We start from the raw sequence: 11,985 nt of genomic DNA, 5'->3' as shown, positions 1-11,985 counted from the left end.
GATTTTTTTGTAACAGCCCCAGAATCTGTTTTTGGACAGCACTTCCCCAAATATCATCTCCCTCTCATTAGAAAACCACTCTAAGAAACTAAACAAGTATGTACAAGTATCCAGCAACTATAATATGCAAAGAATGAGTGATGCCGGTATACCTCCCCCCAAGCTTAGGCTTTTGGCCTAAGTGGAGTTCATTCCCACGGTCCCCATGAAGTGGTGTCTCCGTAGTACGACGAAGAACGACCCGGTTCCTGGTATGTGCTGGAAGAGGCAACAGGGTACGTGACGGTGTAGTCGTAGGAGGGCTCAACGTCCTCGGAGTCATGTTGCTGGTGGAAGTCTTGTATCTTCAGTTGCTCATCCACCTCCTCCTTAGAGCGCGACCATGGTTTCCTGTCAATACTGAATAAATCTGTTTGGGGCAAGAGGACTTCCCTCTCATCCCCGTCAGCAAATAACATTCTATAAAAAATATTATCCATACTAGAGTCAACTGTAACAAATTGATGACTCTTCATAGCAGCAATATCTAACTTAACAGGTGGTATTTCTACATCATTAGGGTCAAGAGGGAGATCTAGGCGTGCCAAAATACGCGATGCAATTATTCCCCCATAAATAGGCCCCTTGTTAGACAAACGGCGAGCAATAACAGAACCAAGGTGATAAGGTGTCTCCCCAGTGAGTGCAGCAATTAAGAAAGCAAGATGGTAACTAGAAATATTACTAGTGTTCTCCCTACCAAGAATGCTAGTAGCAAGGTAATAAGCAAAATACTTAATGGCGGGGAGTTGAGTGTTTCTTATCTTGCCGCGCTGAATGGTGCGGCAATCATCATTTGTAATTTCTCGATAGAGCTCCAGCAAAACCCGGGGGTTGTCCTCAATCTTCTTAGCTGTACCTGCAGGGGCAATACCCAATGCGGCACAAAAATCCTTCAACTTCATAGTGACAGGAGTACCATAGATCTTGAATGCAACCGTCGGGTTGAAGTGCTTGTTGTTGAACTTGAAGCTCTCCACAAAGATTTTAGTGAGCATGTAGTATTGCTTCCTCTCATCCTCCATATAGGTGGTTAATCCCGCCTTTCCGATGAGAGTCAAGAAATCATCCAATAACCCTGCATTGCTCAAAAATTCATAGCATGGAAAAGATGAAGCATTAGGGTCTCCATTGCCCTCATCGAAGCTTGGTGCAATCACGTCCTCATTATAGGATCGTCTAATCCGAGTGGATGCCCTCGAGGGCCTCCCCGTGCTCGTCGTCTCTCCTTCGAACACCTCTCCAAAGTTGTAGTTGTTCATTTTCCTTTTCTGAAAATTTTCAACAATCATTATAAAATTTGATTTCAAGGTATATAATTGAGGGGAACTACTATAGGAACTTGCTAGAGTACTACACATGCATCAAAACTAGTTTCTACCACTTAGAACAAGCATGCAAGCTCACTAAACATGTTATCTACAACAGCAAAATATTCAAGATATACTTAACCAAACAAAATTCTAATTGGACAATCAAAGGAGTCACATACCATGGAGCAAATGTGCCAAATTTCAGACAGAAATCTGGGCTGAGCAAAGAGATCGAGAAATCGCGAGTTCTTGAGCAGAAACGCGAGTAAGAGAAAGTGAGTACGAGTTTTTTCGGGAGAGAGAGTGCACTGAGTGAAAGAGCTGATGGAGTGGGGCAAGGAGGGGCCCACACACCAGGGTGGCGCGCCCCCCTTGCTGGCCGCGCCGCCCTGTGGGGTGCCACCCTGAGGTGCCCCACTGGTCAGCCCCAGGTGCTCCCAGGTGCCTCTTCGAAAAATAAGACTACCAGTATAATTTTTGTAAATTTTTGAGAACTTCGAAAAATGCACATTTCTGGGTGTTAAATTAATTATTACTGCGCAGGAAAATGATTTCCAAAATCTTAAACAACTAAAGCATATTGCAAAACAAAAAGTGCTACAGCAAGTAAAACAAATGAAGGGAGAAAGAAAGAAAGAAATGTTGTTTAGCTCTCTTATGCATTAAAATATACTTGTTAACAAGGTTGATCAAGTCTTGCTACCAAATAAATTTTATATGACATAAGAAGAAATAAACCTCAAATCAATCATGTTACCTTATATTGAATTGATATGGATCCAATCACAAGAGTTTGATATTCTTCTTTAGGCTCATATATAGGGCAATCAATGGATCCCACTTTGATAGTTTTCACATTAAAAATTGTATTAACTCCATATACTTTATCAATCCTCTTGGGAAAATAGATAGTATGTTCCTTGTCATCAACATTGAAAGTAACCTTGCCTTTATTGCAATCAATAACAGCCCCTGCAGTATTAAGAAAGGGTCTTCCAAGAATAATGGACATATTATCATCTTCGGGCATTTCCAACACAACAAAATCAGTTAATATCAAGCAATGGTGAGTAACTTGAACAGGAACATTTTCACATACACCAACAGGAATAGCAGCAGATTTATCAGCCATTTGCAAAGATATATCAGTTGGTATCAACTTATCTAAATCAAGTCTCTTGTAAAGAGAAAAAGGCATCACACTAACTCCTGCTCCCAAATCACATAGAGCAGTTCGAACATAATTATTCTTGATGGAACAAGGAATAGTCGGTATACCTAGGTCTCCCAGCTTCTTCAGAACCTTACCATTGAAGGAGTAATTAGCAAGCATAGTGGAAATCTCCTCATTAGGAATTTTCCTTTTGTTAGAGACAATATCTTTCATATACTTTGAATAGGGAGGCAATTTAATAGCATCAGTCAAAGGGATTTGCAAAAATAAAGGTTTCATCCAATCACAAAATTTATTATAATGTTCCTCCTCCTTTGATTTTAGTTTCTTAGCAGGAAAAGGCATTGGCTTTTGAACCCAAGGTTCTCTTTCATTACCATGTTTCTTTGTAATAAAATCCTCTTTAGTGTACTTCTTATTTTTATCATGCTTTTCAGGTTCTTTTTCAATTTCTTCTTTATCAGGAGCATCATTCTTATCATTATCTTCATCATGTTCATTGCCACTTTCAGTTTCAGCATCAGAAATAGAAATACTATTAGGATCATTAATAGGTTCAGAGGATTCTACAACAGTTTTATGTTTCTTCTTCTTTTTCTTAGAAGGACTACTAATTTCTTTAGTTCGTTGAGAATCTTGTTCAATCCTTTTGGGGTGCCCTTCAGGATACAAAGGATCCTGGGTAGAAACACCGCCTCTAGTTGTTACTTCATAAACTTGTTTCTCTTCATGATTATTTTTTAACAAGTCATTTTGCACTTTAGTAAGTTGATCAATTTGAGTTTGAATCATATCAAAATGTTTAACAAGCATCTTAACATCATTGGAGGTTCTCTCCACAATATCATGCAATTTACCAATAGCTTGAGAATTTTCCATTAGATGATTCTCTACTCTCATATTAAAATTACTTTGCTTAACAATATAATTATCAAATTCATCTAAACATTGATCAGGAGGTTTTGAATATGGAATATCTCCTCTATCAAAGCGTTGAAGAGAATGTACCTCGATTGTGGATGAAGGGGGAATTATCTTACATAGGTCTTCTATAGGAGGTAAATTCTTCACATCTTCAGATTTAATACCCTTCTCCATAAGAGATTTCTTGGCTTCCCTCATATCTTCATCATTTAATTCAATCATACCCCTCTTCTTCAATATAGGTGTAGGGGTTGGTTCAGGTGTAGACCAATCATCATGATTTTTGCTTATCTTAGCCAACAATTCTTCAGCTTCGTCCGGAGTTCTTTTCCTGAAAACACAATCAGCACAACTATCCAGGTATGCCCTAGACTCAATGGTTAGTCCACTATAAAATATATCAAGTAAATCATGCTTTTCCAAATCATGTCCAGTGCCGAGCTCTAATAAGAGAGCAAAATCTTGCCCAAGCTTCAGGCAATTTCTCTCCATCTTCTTGATCAAAGCTATAAATTCTCTGCAAAGCCATATGTTGAGCACTAGCGGGAAAGTATTTCCGAAAGAAAACATCAAGCAAACAACTTGGACTATTAACAGAATCAGGAGGCAAATTATTATACCAAATTTTAGCATCATCCTTTAATGAGAATGGGAAAATCTTAGCAACAAAATAAGTGCGCATCTTAACATCATCAGAAAACAAGCTACTTAAAGTAGAAAGCTCATTCATATGTTCTACAGACACTCTCTTTTCAGTACCACAAAAAGGTGTTTTCTCAACAATAGATATATGAGATAAATCAAGAGAAAAGTCATAATCTTTATCTTTAATGTTTATAGGAGATGTGGCAAATTTAGGATCAGAAGACGGTTTATATCTAACAGCATGTTGTGCAATAAGCTTTTTAAGGTTACTTGTACTAGTAGTAGCATTGCATTTATCAATAAAATCATCATCAAGTTCCACATAATCTTCATCAAGATCATCAATCTCGAGTGAATTAACGAGTGTAACGAGTATTTTCATTAGGAGTTTCGAGTAATTTCAGTTTGTCTAGACCTAGCAATTGTAGCATCTAGAAAAGGACCTACCGAACCAGTATTATCAAGCACGATAGAAGCATCATCAAAATTATCAGAGGAATTTTCAGATTCAGCGAAATACCAACACGTGAAGTTTGTGGTGGTGAAACAAGTTGACTTATCACAGATGGTGAATCAAGAGCAGCGGAGGTACTCAGAGTTGTACCTTTTCTTGTAGTGGATGGTAATATGGCGACTTTAGTATCGCGAGGTTTACCCATGATGGAGAATTTGCAGCGAACAATATCAATCCAAGTGAACTTGCAAATAAAGCTATGCTCCCCGGCAACGGCGCCAGAAAATAGTCTTGATGACCCACAAGTATAGGGGATCGCAACAGTCTTCGAGGGAAGTATTACGCAATTTATTGATTCGACACAAGGGGAAACAAAGAATACTTGTAAGCCTTAACAGCGGAGTTGTCAATTCAGCTGCACCTGGAAACAGACTTGCTCGCAAGAGTTTATCAGTAGCAACAGTTTTATAGCGAGTAGGAATAGTGAAATAACAACGAGCGGTGAAATAAAGACAAGCAGTAGTGATTATAGTAAACATTAGGATTAAAATACTGTAGGCACAGGGACGGATGAACGGGCGTTGCATGGATGAGAGAATTCATATAACAATCATGATAGGGCATTTGCAGGTAATAATAAAGCGGTATCCAAGTACTAATCAATCAATAGGCATGTGTTCCGTATATAGTCGTACGTGCTCGCAATGAGAAACTTGCACAACATCTTTTGTCCTACCAGCCGGTGGCAAGCCGGGCCTCTAGGGAAACTACTCGGAAATTAAGGTACTCCTTTTAATAGAGTACCGGAGCAAAGCATTAACACTCCGTGAACACATGTGATCCTCACATCACTACCATCCCCTCCGGTTGTCCCGATTTCTGTCACTTCGGGGCCATTGGTTCCGGACAGCAACGTGTGTATACAACTTGCAGGTAAGACCATAAACAATGAATATCATGATGAAACAATAACATGTTCAGATCTGAGATCATGGCACTCGGGCCCTAGTGACAAGCATTAAGCATAACAAGTTGCAACAATATCATAAAAGTAACATCTACGGATACTAGGCACCATGCCCTAACAATCTTGTGACTATTACATGATCAATCTCATCCAATCCCTACCATCCCCTTCAGCCTACAGCGGGGGAATTACTCACACATGGATGGGGGAAACATGGCTGTTCGATGGAGAGACGTCGGTGGTGATGGCGGTGAAGATCCCCTCCAATTCCCCGTCCCGGCGGAGTGCCAGAACGGAGTTTCGGTCCCGAGGCGGAGTTTCGCGATGGCGGCGGCGTATCGGATGGTCTCTGGAAATATAGACGTACCCCCTGGCGTTTTTAGGTCGAAAGACGTATATAGTCCGAAGGAGAGCGTTGGGGGGCCGCCGAGGCGCCCACACCACAAGGCGGCGCCCCCCCCCCCCTGGGCCGCGCCGGCCTAGTGTGTGGGGGCCTCGGGCCCCCACCTGGCTTGCCCTTCTGGCTCCGTGAGTCTTCTGGGAAAATAGGGCCTTCTGTATAAATTCCGAGGTTTTTCCTGAAAGTTGGATTTCTGCACAAAAACGAGACACCAGAGCAAATCTGCTGAAAACAGCGTTAGTCCGTGTTAGTTGTATCCAAAATACACAAATTAGAGGCAAAACAATAGCAAAAGTGTTCGGGAAAGTAGATACGTTTTGGACGTATCATGTAGCCAATAGCTCCTCGGTGTTTCTTCAATATTTCCAATAACCTTTCTTCCTCAATATCTGAAAGCTTAGCACTAATAATAACAGGATATGTTTTCTTATCATCAATATAAGCATACTTAAGATTATCAGGTAATGGTTTCAAATCAAATACAGGATCTTCTTTTGGTGGTGGTGTCACACCTAAATCTTCAACCGGTAAGTCATGTTTAAGAATAGGTTGACGAAGGAAAATTTCATCAAGCTCATCCCTTTCTTCCCTAAAAACTTCACTCTCACTATTCTCCAAATGTTGATGCAAAGGATTACTAGGAGCAAGAGCAATAGATGCACACTGTTCAACTCTAAAATCATCATTAGGCAAATCAGCTTTATAAGGAGTTTTGGCAAATTTAGAGAAGTTAAACTCATAAGATTCACCAGACAAATTTAGTAACAATTTTCTCTTTCTTGCAATCTATAATGGCTCCACAAGTATTCAGAAAAGGTCTACCAAAAATAATAGGACAAGACTTACTAGCCAGCAGAACCAAGTACCAAAAAGTCAGCAGGATATTTAATCTTACCACATAGAACTTCAACATCTCGAACAATACCAATGGGAGAGATAGTTTCTCTATTAGCTAGCCGAATAACCACATCAATATCTTCAAGTTCACAAGAGCCAATTTCATGCATAATTTCCGTGTAGAGCTCATAAGGAATGGCACTAATACTTGCACCAATATCGCATAAACCATAATAGCAATGATCACCAATTCGAACAGAGAGCACATGAACACTGGCTTTTTTCGTAGACTTATTAGGATGCGAAACAATATTAGAAGCATCTTCACAAAAAATAATATGACCATCTTCCACATTTTCAGTAACAAGATCTTTAACTATTGCAACAGCATGTTCAACCTTTATTTGTTCTTCAGGTTCTATGGGTTTCTTTGCACTTTTATTAACTCCACTAGTTATAACAGAATACTCTTTCATTTTAGCAGGGAAAGGAGTTTTTTCAATATAAGCTTCAGGAAGAACATGATCAACATTTTTAATTTCAATACATTTACCTTTAGGCGAATCAACTTTATCTTTATATGGTTCATGATACTTATCAAAATTCATAAAAGTTTCAATGCATTCATAATCATAATGAAAAGCAAAGGCTTTATAAATATTTGCAACAACTTGAGAGTCAAGACCATATGTAGCACTTATATTACGATATTCATCAGTATCCATAAAAGTTTCAATGCATTCATAATCATAATTTATACCTGACACTCTACCTTTGTCATTCTCCCATCCTTCAGTATTTTCTTGGATTCGATCAAGAAGGTCCCATTTAAACTCTTCTTTATTGCGTGTGAATGATCCAGAACAAGCAGTATCAAGCAAGGTTTTATCTTGAAAAGGAAGTCTTGCATAGAAATTATCAATGATAATATTACCATGAAGCTCATGAATGGGGCATTTGAGCATTAAAGACTTCAATCTCCCCCACGCTTGGGCAATACTCTCTCCATCATGAGGCCAGAAATTATATATACGGTTGCGGTCTTTGTGAATTTCACTTGGAGGATAGAATTTAGAATAAAATAGAGGCACAATATCCTTCCAATCAAGAGAACGACCATCCTTCAGCAGTTTATACCAATGCGCCGCTTTACCAGATAGCGACATAACAAATAATTTCTTCCTAACTTCATCCATTGAAATACCTGCACATTTGAATAACCCGCATAATTCATGTAAAAACAGTAAATGATCTCCAGGATGAACAGTTCCATCCCCTTCATAGCGGTTATCCACAACACGTTCAATAATTTTCATAGGTATTTTATATGGTATTACTTCCTCACCTTGCGACTCATCCACTACCGTTGCAGTAGTAGTAGATTTCCCAAATAGAAATTCAAGGGAGGATCTCTCCATAATGACTTATAGCAGCAAGCAAAAACAAAATCTGCACGTACAGTAAAAGTTTCCTTACCAATTCCACTTACCAATAGCGCTTCACTCCCCGGAAACGTCGCCAGAAAATAGTCTTGATGACCCACAAGTATAGGGGTGTATCGTAGTACTTTCGATAAATAAGAGTGTCGAACCCAACGAGGAGCAGAAGGTGTTGACAAGCAGTTTCGATAAAGGATTCACTGTAAATGCTCACAGACAAGTATTCGGGGGGTTTTGATATAGCAGATAAATAAAGTATGAATAAGTAAAATGCGAGACAAATAATTGCAGCAAGTGTCCCAATCCTTTTTAGCACAAAGGACAAGCCGGTTTGTTTACTTATAATGACCAAACGTTCTTGAGGACACACGGGGATTTTAGTCTAGTGCTTTCGCTTCATACAGCTGATTAATCTTCATTGTTTTGATAAGTGTTGTGTGGGTGAACCTATGCTAATACACCGCCCTTCCTAGGACTAATACATACTTGTGATTATACCCCTTGCAAGCATCCGCAAATACAAGAAAGTAATTAAGATAAATCTAACCACAGACCTTAAACTCGAGATCCTGCTATCCCTCCTGCACCGATATACTAACGGGGGTTTAGGTTGCTTGTCACTCCGGCAACCCCACAATTAGCAAACGAATACAAGATGCACTCCCCTAGGCCCATAAAGGTGAAGTATCATGTAGTCGACGTTCACATGACACCACTAGAAGAGTAACACCACAACTTAAATATCATAACATTGAATATTACTCAACCATAATTCACTACTAACATTTAGACTTCACCCATGTCCTCAAGAACTAAACGAACTACTCACTAGACATCATATGGAACATGATCAGAGGTGATATGATGATGAATAACAATCTGAACATAAACCTTGGTTCAATGGTTTCACTCAATAGCATCAATAACAAGTAGAAATCAATACCGGGAGAGTTTCCCCTATCAAACAATCAAGATCCAACCCTAATTGTTACAGCGGTGACGAGATGCAGCGGTGGAGATGGCGGTGTAGATGGTGGAGATGATGATGATGATGATGATGTCCAGCTCGATGACGATGGCGATGGCGTCGATTTCCCCCTCCGGGAGGGAATTTCCCCGGCGGATTCCTGCCCGCCGGAGAGCTCTTTTCTCTCTGGTGTCTCTCCGCCCCGCAGAGGCGGCTCTGTCTATTCTCCGTCACTCCCCGTGGCTTAGGTTTTCGGGGTGAAGAAGTACGCGAAGGAGAGGAGGCCAGAGGGGGCTGTGGGCCCCCTCCCCACATGGCGGCGCGGCTAGGGCAGGGCCCGCGCCGGCCTATGGGGGGGGCCATGGCGGCCCCTCTCGGCCCCTCCTTTTGGCTCCCTTCGTCTTCTGAAAAAATAGGATTTTTCGTATAATTGCCGTCAATTGTTGATCTTCCGAAATATGGTGTCCTGACGGTGCTTTTTCCAGCAGAATCCTGACTCCGGTGAATAATTCTCCAATGATCATGAAACATGCAAAATAGATGAAATAACATAAGTATCATCTCTAAATATGAAATATATCAATGAATAACAGTAAATTATGATATAAAATAGTGATGCAAAATGGACGTATCACTCAGCCTCCTTCTCCCACCATTGTTTCTTCGCCGGCGGAAGTGGTGGCGAGGCGTCCTCCTCCTTGACGCGGGAGCGGCGGCCCGAGCCCGTCGTCCGACGAGCCGGAGCAGAGGAGGCGCGCCTTGCGTCGTCGCGGATGACGACGCCTCCGAAAGGAGGTGCGGGCGCGGCCGAGCGCGTGCGCCCAATGGCGGACGATCCCGTGCGTGAGGTTCCGGACGCTGCGGTCCGTTCCGGCGCCCTCTGCTTGGTAGGCGGCGGCGCCATGGTCGTCGCCTGTGGGAAGTAGACCGGCTCCCATTGCCCGCGGACGCATGGACGGTAGCCGTACTCGCGAGGCGTGCGGTCGACGTCGCGCCCGTACTACCAGGCACGGCGGCCGACGTTGTTGAAGCGGCCGCCGGAGGGATTGTCCATCCGCGCGACCTCTTCGGCGCGCTCGGTAATAAAGCGCTCTTCCCAATCCGGGCTATCGAGGGCATTCTCCGGGCGGCTCCTCTGCTTCGGCATCATCAAGGCCCGCCGTTTCCTGGCGAGCGCCCGCATCTGTGCTCCTCGCGGCGGCAGTGGCGGCACGGCGAAGCCGCCGTTGGAGACGTGCCAGCCGTGCAGCAACTTGAACTGCACTGGCACGGGGATCCGGTGCCAGTACAGCACGTCGGCCTTGTCGAACGACAGCTGCGTCGAGCGCATGCCGCCGCCGCCGCTGCCGCCGGCCTGGTCATTGTGTGCCATGGCGTGCGCGTGCGGGTGGGTGGTGGTTCAGGCGGAGGTTGAGGATGGAGCGGCTAGGGATGGACGGCGGGGAAAAGAGAGGAGTGCGCGCCGGTGTGGTTTTAAGGAAGGCGGCGGACGCGCATTGAAGGCACGTGGGTAAGGTAGGTGGACGCCGCATGGACAGTCGCCGCCCTCGCCGTTTTGGTTTCCGTGCGGGAGGCCATTAAAGCCGATGACCAACCTTCCCGCGTCGTTTCCGATGCGAACCGCCGCGTCCCCTCGCTGACAAGGCGCCCCCACCCACGAAAACCGTCGTTCCGCGAGGCGCCGGCACGCCCGATTCACGCCCTTTGCGAAGGGGCCGGCACGGGGTTGCCGGCGATTCTATTGGGCTCCAAAATTGGCCGGTGCCGTTTGGGGCGCACCGGTGCGAGCCCATTTTCGCCCCCGGCCCCAAATTACTATCGGGGCCGCCGGTGAAGATGCTCTTAGTACTACCAGAAGTTGTTCCATGTATCCACGAAGAAGAAAGCAAGCACAATCGGTTGGACGGACAAAGACATGGACGGAGATTTGGTGCTCCTGGTCACCAGTGCTCCTGCTATTTTAGGAAAAATAAAATTCACACATTTAGGTGTTTCTAAAAATTAGAAAAAAAATCATGGTGTAGCCAATGAGTTGTTCCATAAACGTGCAAATTTTCAATTTCAAATACAAAAAATTCTGGGCTACACAAAAATAACAAACGTGTGGGTCTGAGTATGCACGTTACAAATCTCCAAATCTTAACAGATTATGTCTTTTTTATGTAGTCTACAATATAAATAATTTCATATTAAAATTTTACACGCTTGTAGGTTACGTCATTTGTTATGTCTAGATTTATTTTCAGATTTTTTTGAAACAAATATGTATGATTTTCGATTTTTTTTTTAAACAGCAGGAGCTGGTGCCCATGTGCCAAAGACACTTTTCGCAAAGACACCAGTTACTTTGAGAGAGAATTATTACATTGGTAGGAACCGAATTGTGAGAAATTATACTGTAGTTTTAAACTTGTGGTACATATGTGCTTGCCTTTTTTTTAACAAAGGAGAGGTCTCCGGGTCTGGAGACCCCGGTGGGGAACTCTCATTCAAATACCACGTGGCAGGTACAGTTTACATTGAGGCCCAAACATAAACTTGCTCTAAAGAACATTATTTGAGGATAAGGCCTCCATTTTTGTGAAAAACACCCTAAGAGGAATCAAGAAACAGCAATTTGATCCCTAGGTGTATCTGCCACAAATCGCTGGTGTCCTCCAGGCGTCGCCACCGAGGAACAAGGACGGAGTGCTCGAACACCCCCTTCCGGCGAAGATCCACCACCGTTGCCGCCTTCAAGCCACCGGGGATGAACCACTTGGTGGCTGTGAAGCGTCGAGCTCCAGCAGCAAGAACAGAGAAGAGCCTCTTGGATGGAGGTTGAAC

The sequence above is a fragment of the Lolium rigidum genome, chromosome 6 (genome assembly GCF_022539505.1).
Source record: "Lolium rigidum isolate FL_2022 chromosome 6, APGP_CSIRO_Lrig_0.1, whole genome shotgun sequence".
Classification (NCBI taxonomy): Eukaryota; Viridiplantae; Streptophyta; class Magnoliopsida; order Poales; family Poaceae; genus Lolium; species Lolium rigidum.
This window is presented reverse-complemented; position numbering follows the sequence as displayed.